The sequence below is a fragment of the Camelus bactrianus genome, chromosome 11, assembly GCF_048773025.1.
Source record: "Camelus bactrianus isolate YW-2024 breed Bactrian camel chromosome 11, ASM4877302v1, whole genome shotgun sequence".
Lineage (NCBI taxonomy): Eukaryota > Metazoa > Chordata > Mammalia > Artiodactyla > Camelidae > Camelus > Camelus bactrianus.
The window spans coordinates 27,406,574-27,416,670 of record NC_133549.1 but is presented as its reverse complement, the minus strand read 5'-3'; positions in this window follow the sequence as shown (position 1 = coordinate 27,416,670).

Below are 10,097 nucleotides of genomic sequence, written 5' to 3'. Positions count from 1 at the left end.
ACAGATGCCTGGATAAAGAAGTTGTGGTATATTTATACAATGGAATACTACTCGGCCATAAAAATAATAAAATAATGCTATTTGCAGCAACATGGTTGGACCTTAGAGATTGTCATTCTAAATTAAGACCAGGAAGAGAAAGAAAAATACCATATGATATCACTCATATGTGGAATCTTAAAAAAAAAATACAAATGAACTTATTTGCAAAACAGAAACAGACTCACAGACGTAGAAAACAAATTTAAGGTTACCAGCAGGGAAACAAGGTAGGAAGGGATAAATTGGGAGTTGAGATTTGCAGATACTAAATACTGTATATAAAATAGATGAACAAGTTTATACTGTATAGCACAGTATATATATCAAGATATATTCAATCTTATAGTAACCTATAATGAAAAAGAATATGAAAAGGAATATATATGCATATATATGACTGAAACATTATGCTGTACACCAGAAATTGACACAACATTGTAAACTGACCATACTTCAATAAAAAAGAAAAAAAAAGACTGAGAACTATATTCAGTGTCCTTACAACCATGTCCATCCCTGGGCAAAGATAGACACCTTCCCTTAGCTGCACCTGGCCAAGGGCGTTACCACCAACCCAGCTTCAGTTGGGATGGTTTTGGCTGCAAGTAACACCTGAGTAAACCAGGCTTAAACAGTATGTAACGAGAAACCTGGAGGTAGGCAGTTCCAGGGTGGGTTCATAGCTCTGTAATATCTGGACCCCATCCTCTGAGAGTCTATTGTGTTGGCCTCACCTGCCTGGTTACAAGACAGCTGCTGCAGGCATCAATTTCCCAAACAACTGCATCCCAAGACCCAAAGTTGTAGGGTTGCGGTTTCTTATCCAAATCAGGTCCCCAGGAGAATTCCCTCAAGTCCCATTGGCCGGAACTGAGTCACATGTCCAACCACAAAGGTATCACTGGCAAAGAGATGAGAGATAGGCTCCAGGCTGACCCCCCACTGAGTACACCACATGCTGTGCTGGAGCACAGTCGGGATTCTGCTGGAAGGAAGATGGTGGGAGTGGGCATTCAGCTGGAAACCAACCAAGCCGCCAGGGCTTATCGGGATTTTTGGTTTTTAGCTTCTGCATTATTTTTAACTAGAGATATTATACTGTCAAAACAAGTGAGTCACTATGCCCTTCTGACTGGAGCCTGGTGGCTTATTAATACTTTCATCCAAATTCCCAGGGAGACACAGATGCCTGGATGGGATGAAGCAAGGAAATGTGAGGCTGCCGTTGGAAGGTTTTCATGTCATCACACCAGGAGCTGGGAGGCTAGGTTTATGGAGAGGGGCTGGGCTGGGAACCCATGTGTAGGGATTTGGTAATTAATGGCTTTTATTCATTCACTATGTGACAGGCACTCCATTAAGACTTGAGGGAAACAGTCCATAAAATATTAAAGGGATAAAACTAATTGAATTGTCCCAATACTCCATGGGTGGTCCCAACAGGGAGGAGAGGTTTCTCTTGGCCCATCCTGGTCACTTAAATGGTTCAAGAACATCAGGCCAGGGGACAGGTTACCAGCATTCTGATTCTAGATGAGCCATTAGCTTGACCCCATTTGTAAAATCACCACTTGGTGTCAAAGGTTAAGATCCTGGCAGCTCTGATCCTCACTGACTACAGCCTTGAACCACAAACAACAAGCAGGACTGAGAAACCAGCAGACCTCTAGACTGATGGAGACGATGGGGTGGTGATGGTGATGATGGAGGTGGTGGTGGTGGTACCAGCACGCAGAGCACCTGTTGTGTACCATTACTGTCCTCATGTATTACCTCATTGAATTCCCTCAGAAACTCTATGGAAGTGTTACTTTTATTAACCTCATGTAACATATGAGGAAACTGACCCTTAGGGAGGCGCATGCCTATGTTCAACTATTACGGATGGAACTGTGTCCCCCCAAGATGTAAATGTTGCAGCCCTACCCCAATGTGACTGTATTTGGAGACAAGGCCTTTAAAGGGGTAAAGGAGGTTAAATGGGTAGAGCCCTAATCTGGTAGGACTGGTGTCCTAAGACGAGAAGAGACAGGAGGGATTCGCACAGAGAAAAGACCACGAGAGGACACAGCAAGAAGGCAGCGCCTGCAAGCCACGGAGAGGGGTCTCAGAAAAAAACCAGTCCTGCTAACACTTGATCTTGGACATCCAGCCTCCAGAGTTGTGCGAGAATACATTTCTGTGGTTTAAGCCACTCGGTCTGTGGTATTTTGTAATGGCATCCCGAGCTTCACCCAACCACAGAGCCATCACTGGGACAGGTTCCCTGACTTCAGAGCCCCGTTCTTAAGGACCTCGCTATCTGCAATTCGACTCTGACTAGGGAGGTGTGTAGTGATCTCCTTATGACTGGGTCTGTGTGTACAAAGTATACAGATTGCCAAAGCTCACCCTCTTCCCTCTTTATTCTACATAACAAAAGACACTAGCCAAGAACTAGCCAAGACCCATGTTTGGAATGGAAACAGTCCCGGGGAAACACGGGCCAGTGTCCAGTGGGTAGCTAGAACCATCTGGGTAACGTGTTGACCTGGGTCATGCCTAAAATGACTGTAGGCACCAAAGAAATTTCTGTCAGAATTTAAATGGTGTCACCATCTGCTTCCAGGGGACAGTCTTGGATGCTGCCCAAATCAAGCAGACCTGGATTTGAATCCTGCCTTCCCCAGGTGTGGGACCTTGGGCAAGTTACTTCACCCTCTGAGTCTCAGTTTCCCCATCCGTCACATGGAGATAATCGTTCTGACTCTGCGGCAGTGCTGTGACCAATAGAAGTTAACACGCGGAAATCTGCTTCACAGATGGTCTTGATTCAGTAACACCTAACCCGAGGGACCACCTGAAATCCCCTTAGCTTCATCAAAGCAAAACCCGCAGTTACAAATCCCCTGGCAGGCAGCCGCCCATCCTTTCTGGAAGGAGCTGGGGATAAATTACAGATCACAGCCTTTTAGATCAGCTGCTGTTCTGGTTGTCACCCCACTGCAGGCAGGGGTCTGGGCAAGTCCCCTCAGAGTGCTGTTCATGGGGGTATCTCCTGCCCCCAGCTTTCCTTCCTCCAAGCATTTGCTATGCTCCTGGGGCTGGGGGTGAGGAGATGTCCCAGAAGGACTCCCAGAAAGCTGCCTGCCCATTGGAGGGCCACAGCCCGAGCCCCACACACCCCAGACCCACTGAGCATGCCCACACCCTCCTCCATCCCCCGGGAAAGGCTTCATCTCGGGAGACCCAGAAGAGGAGCCAAATGCCCTGAGGGAGTTCTGTGTTTAAGACTGGGAGGCTGCAAGGGGCCAAGTTGAAAGCAGCCTGTTTTCATCAGCAGGGTCTGCCCAACTGAGGGGACCTCAAGATTCCTGGCTTCCTTCCTGTGGCCGCCCGCCCTCCCCACCATCTCTCACACACACTTCACTCACATTCGCAAGCCACACTGGCACCAGGCTTTCTCTCCCACCCCTTGGCTCCTCTCCAAGGAACCCCCGGCCAGGGCAGGCCAAGCAAGCAAGATGATGTCCAGGTCCAAGGATTTCTCTTCCTAGGAAATCGGGGCTTCTGCTTTAAGAGCAGAGGCCCCTGGAGCCAACCAGCCAGGACTCCAACCAAGTTCTGTCTTTCCAGCCTTGTGACTTTGGACAAGTTTCTCCCTCTCTAAGCTCAGTTATCCTTGTCAGTAAAAATGGAGATATCGGTAGCACCCGTTTCACCAGGTTGTGAGGAGTAAATAATGCATGAAACATGAACAGCACAGGGCCTGGCAGGGAGCAGGCTCGAGACAGAGGCTAGTGAGCTCTGATGCAGAGCTAGAGTGAAACAGGCGAGGTAGCGAGGGCACAGAATGCAGGGGCCTGAGCAGGGGGTGGTCCTTAAAGTTCGTGGCCTGGCACCTGGCTTACCTCACTGATACTGTGCTGGTGAAGCTGAAATACAAAAAGCCCAGAATCAGCCAACATGCAAATAGATGCAAATCAATCTTCACAAAGGATAGGAAAATACAGGGTCCAGCCTGCAGAGGGCGCAGTTCCTGGTTTGGCTTCACTTCCTCAACTCGCCTCTCTTCTCTGGGCCTGTTGACTCATCTGAAACCCTGAGGCTCCCTCACGGGTCCTTCCCCACCATCGCCATCCCAGAGCTGTGTCGGGACCAAATGAGATAAGGGAGTGAAAGGGCTTTGTAAACCGCCTGGACCAGACCACTCAGAATCAGATGCTCATGATCAGGAGGCGTAGGAGGAAGTCCTGCAGCTTTTGCCACTCTCCCCACCCCAGCTCACCCCTCAGCTCCCCTCCCAACAAGCTGGAAGTCTCTCCAGCTGAAGTCTTCATTAAACATATCCAACTTCCACTTGACTCTCTTATTTCGTTTGTTTCATGTCTTCATATCTGAGGAAATGAAAGCAAAAGTATCCAAAACATGAGCTGGTAACAAAGCGCTCTGTAGCAGGACCCACTCATCTCACCTCTGTTTGAATTTTGTAAACAAAAAACACAAATCATGGACCACCACCTTCAATAAATTAAATTGTAAGGAAAATTAGGAAACAGCTCAGATTTTAATCAATATTTGCCTTCTTTTGCCTGTCTCTAGTCAGGAGTGTTAATTATCTTGCTACACGCTAGCAAGTTAATTATGAACTAATGAAGTTAAAGGAGGTCATTTGTTAAGGAAAACTGATTACATATTGTTAGCTCTGGGGGAATTCTGTGGAAAACCACTGTCATGAAAACAGCTTTAAAAATGAGATCTGAGCCTTGATTTGTGAGGTTGCCCAGCCGGAAGGATGAATCACAAAGGGACCTGCTGCAGGACTTTGGACCACAGGCTGCCATCACCATCACTCCTCCACTGTACCTGAGTCTTTCAAAGATCTGCCCACATGTGGGAGCCCACCTACCTGTAACCTACTCTCCATGGAAAGATATTAACACTAGAAGAGGTTTCTTTCCTTGTAGTGTATGAGTGTGAGCAAGAGAGAGCTGGGAGAAATGTAGGTGATGGTGAAGAGAGAAATGGGGGAATGGAGGGGTGGGGTGTGCGTCACGTGCAAACATGGGGTAGGCTCTGGCTGGTGGCCCTTCAGCGGCAGTGTCTTCTCAGCGGACAACTCCAGGGCAGCTGAATAGAAACTGCCCGACTCGCTGGGGAACACAATAAGAGCCCTTAGTCGCTCTGCCCTGCACGTGGGTGTCCAGATGCTGCTGACTTGGAAGCAGCAGAAAAGCTGAGCAGGCGGGCAGAATGCTCGGGCTTGGTCAGGGGTTGGTTATCCAAGTCAGGGCGGACAAGCCTAACAGGGCTGAATGACCGACTTCCAGTGTCCTCCCATCCGTGAGCCAGGCCTGCGGTGCAGGGAGAAGCAACAGAGTGAGCTCACTGCTGGGAAAGTTCATTTGAGGCCTTGACTGCCATGCTAAGTGAGGCAGAAATTGCTAGTTGCCTCCCAATATTCATTCTCCTATTCTTCCTTAGAAACAAAACTCTTGTTTAATTCAACGTGATAATGTGCCCAGTTAGAAAACTACATTTCCCAGCCTCCCTGCACCTGAGTGACTAAGTTCCGGTCTAGGAAATAGGAGCAGAGGTTACTGGGTATGGTATCTGAGGAGAACAGAAAGCTGGGATGCGCATTTTTGCTCTTCCCTCTTCCTCTTTTTCCTGCCAGGAATATCGTCGTGATGGCTGGTGCTCCAACAGTGATTTTTGGGGCAGAGGCAAACTTGAGGATGAAAGCCACTCACTAACAATGGTGGAGCAGAAAGACGGAAACAGCCCATGTCTCTGATCACTGTGGAGTCCCACATCAGTCCCAGTCGCCATCCTCTGGACTTCTAAGGGAGAGGGACAACAAAACACCTGAGATGATGTGTTTGAGCTACGGTTTTATTGGGGGGTGTGAGGAGGCTGTCTCTTTGCTCAGAGTTGAATACTATTTCTAACTCACGCAGTGAGGAGTGTGACCATCTCAGCACTGGCAGTGGGTAGCCCCAAAGATTTGATTCACTCAGTGTTTGTCAGACTGAAAAAAGAAACAACTATTTATAAGAGGGAAGCCCCTGGCTGGGGAGATGGAAACCTTCAGTCATGTGGCCCCATTCACTAAGGATTGGAGGTAATTAAACCCAGGCTGGGTCAAACCACACTTCTGTGTGGTTCACAAAAAGTGTTAACTAAGCCATATTCCAGAACAGCGCTGTTCACTAGCAATAAACACATGCCACTCATATAATTTTAAATCTTCTAGTACCCAAGGAAACAGGTGAAATTAATTTTAGTGATATATTTGATTTGATTCAATATATCCAAAGATTATCACTGCAACCTGTTCTCAACGGTAAAGAATTATTGAGATCTTTTACACTATCTTTTTCCTACTGGGCCCTTAGAATCGGTACGGGTTTTGCCCTTACAGCACACCTCAGTTCAGACTGGCCACATTTCAAGTGCTCAACAGTAACATGGGCTGAGTGGCTCCCTTATGGAGAAGCATGGTTCTAGAAGGTTAGTGGGAAAACTTCCCATGCTTAAAACTACAAAGCACTTGGTGGACATATTCATGCAATTATGAAGACCAGGCAGGGCTGAGATTGCCTTTTCTCCTACATCCTCAACACCACTTGATCATCCATCATCAATTTTTGAAAAAATCATCCGTCTGAGTTTTCAGTGAGTGTCTTTGTTTTAGTTTGTCTTTCCCCGACCACGAGGGAAATGACCAAGTACATCTCTGTAGGTTGACTGCCGTCACAGATGCCCTCTGTGAATTTTCTTAGCCAGATCTTTGGTCCATTTTCTAAACTGGGCACTTCAACTTTTTCTCGTTCAATATTTTGAACATTAATTCTTTTTTTTATTTCAATTTAAAAAAATTTTTTATTGAAGTGTAGTTGATTCACAATGTTAGTTTCAGGTGTACAGCAAAGTGATTCAATTATACATATACGTATTTTTTTCCTTTCAGATTCTTTTCCATTACATGTTATTAAAAGAAATTGAATCTAGTTCCCTGTGCTATACTGTAGGTCCTTGTTTATCTATTTCATATATAGTAATGTGTGTCTGTTAGTCCCCAACCCCCAATTTATCCCTCCCCGCCTTTTCCCCTTTGGTCACCAGTTTGTTTTCTATGTCCGTGGGTCTTTGAACATTAGTTCTTTGTCAGACATGAAGAAAAAGTTTCCTGTGGTCTGTGACTGGGCTGCACTCTACTCACTGTACCTGTGTGTCGATCCAAAGCCTTTTTTTGTTTTGCTTTGTTTTTATGTGGTCAAGTATGTCAGTCTTTTCCTTGGTAGCATCTGGGTTTTGTGACTTGGTGAGGAAGGCTTTCAATGCCCAAGATGACAAAAATATTCTCCTGTATTTTCTGCAAATATTCTATTCTAGTTTTTTGTTTGTTTGGCTCTTCGCTCCATCTGGAATTTATTTTCGCCCAGCACTGTTCCCAGCACAGCTTACAAAATGCTGGCCCCGGTGCTCGTTCGGGGAGGGAGGAGCTCTCTGGGAATGGCCTGTTGAGCAAGAAATGCTTCTGGGTGAGAAACATAGAAGCAGGGCTGGAAAAGGGCCACACTTGTTGGGGAGGTCAGAGCCAGGACACGGGCAGGCGGGCAGCTCGGGCCTTGAGTCCACGGGGTCACTCACCCCACGGCCACCAGCGGGGACCCCCAGGCAGACTTTCTAATCTCTCAGAACCTCAGTTTCCTCTCTATAAAATGAGGATCTCCATGCCTTGTAGCACAGTTGTGGGGATTCAATAGCCCCTCTGTGGCCCCGTCTCCCCCTTTCTCAAGAGAAAAAGAATGCCCCTCCTCACAGGGCTGTGGTGAGGATGAAGTTAGCTCACACCTGGTGGCTCACACGAGCAGAGGACATCTCTCATGGGTTGATGAGTTGACCAGGCTCAGCCGGGCGGTTCTCATTTGGTGTCTCACATCCTTATAGTCAGATATCGACCAGAGCTGCGGCCATCTGAAGCGTGGTGAGCGTGTCCGAGACGGCTCACTCATGAGGCTGACAGTGGATGAGATTTCTGGCGGGGTGAGGGCTACTTCAGACAGGTGGTCAGGGAGGGCTTCTCTGAGGAGGTGACATTTAAGCTGAAGCCTGAATGTTGAGGAGACAGACATGCAAATGCCTGTGGGAAGCCTGTCTCCAGCTGAGGGGATAGCAAGTAGGAAGGCTATGATTCCAGAAGGACCTCTGCTGGAAGATCTCAGTCCCAGTGGCAGGCAAACCCAACTGGCCAGTGGAGGAGGCAGCTGGTGCTGTCTGCCTTGGGAGTGAGATCTGCAGAAGAAAAAGAAAAGACGATGCAGAGATGGATGGGCAGGAACCCTGCTAGCATGAGGCTTGGGAAAATGAGATTGGGGCCAGGATCCTCCTTCATCTGGAAAACTGCCTCACATGTTTAGTCCAGGCCTTCTAACTGAATTAGGCTATTTCCTCACTCCTCAAGTTTTATTACTGCCACCAGCGACACATCAGTGACGGCTTACCCCAGAAGAAACAGCACAACCAGAAACAGACAGGATCACAAGGCACCTTTTATGAAGCGAGCCCAGCAGGCACCCCAGACACCCCTCACTCTGTTCCCTTCTCTCTGACATGAACAGCTGCACTAATGTGAGTTTACCCATCAGATAAAAATAATTTGCTAAATATCGCAGTGGAGTTATTTCTAAGTGACTTCAGTCACTGTCATAAGATGCAGGGCTGGCTTAACAAAAGCAGGGATTTGAAGCAAAACTCCAGGTAAATGAAGCATGAATTCACAGTTCAGTTAGGCACCATGGTAGCCTGGATGATTTAGCTATCTGAGTCCCCCAGTTCAAATGCTAATCTCATCTGGAAACACCCTTGCAGACACACCCAGAAGTGTTTTTAGCCAAATATCTGGGCAGCCCATGATCCAGTCAAGGTGACACATAAAATGAATCACCACACCTGGTCCACACACATTCACTCACTTTACTGAAGCTCTTTCGGGTGGTTTTTTATTGCCATCCTGTTGTCTAGATGAAGAATTTGAGGCTCAAAGCTTCTAAACTTGCCGACAGCCATGCAGCTATTTCGCAGTGCGTGCCGGATCCGAAGCCAGGGCTCCCTGACTTCACAGCTGTGCTGGTTTGTTCTTCCCTGGCACCTGGCTGCCATAGAGTTCCTAAATATTGTGCAGGTATGGATACTGGTTAGAGGAGGCTGGGAACCCCATGCCTAGAGAGGAGCTGCAATGTCTCTGGTTGGGAGAAAAATTCTACTTGTGCCTGGAGCTCCTTCTTTATAGAACAAGCATGCTTGCCTGGGAAGGAGAAGCTGGTCTAGAACTCTGTTAAGCCTCTGCCAACTTTTGGACCTTAGGGTGCCACCCTCCTCCTGGGGGCATTTTATGTGAATTACCAGGTAAGGGCCGCAGAGAAAATAAAGAAGAAATAAACAGCCTGTTAACAGCCCTGCCTTCTCATCTGCTGCTGTTTTGATCCTGTAGGACCACAAGCCCTGTCCTGTCCTAAGAAGGAATCCAAAGGCTTTTTCAGAAATGTTCTTAAAATGCAGAGACAGAGGCTCAGAGATAAGGGCTGAGGGACCGGTCCAGCTGCCGAGGGGGAAGGTAGGGTGTGGGGTGGTGGGGGGCCGGCAATGCTGCAGTGGCCCCCAGCCAGCCTGCACCAGGGCTGCAGGGAAGGCACCATGGCAGCTGCTCCCCACTACCATCCACTTCCTCTCTGCTCCCCTTCCCCAGAGGCCTTCCTGGCTTCTTCTCCCAGAGCTCAGCCCACTGGCCTCCAGCCAGGCCAGCACCTGGCAGGTGGATGAAGGCAGGGTGAGTCACAGCATCCTGGAAAACCGCGGTCAAGACAAACTCCCGGAGGGCAGAGGCCATGTCCAACCAGCTTCTCTGGGAGCCTTGTTCATTGCGCGCTGGGCCAGGCACATGAATTGCCATCAGAAGAGAAGTGGAGACATACAGGCTCATCCTGGGTTTGGGACCCAATTTCTGGCTGTGTCTCCTCCCAGCTGGGCCCAGTTCTGTGCTCCCAGGGAGCCAGGACTGGGCTCGGGAG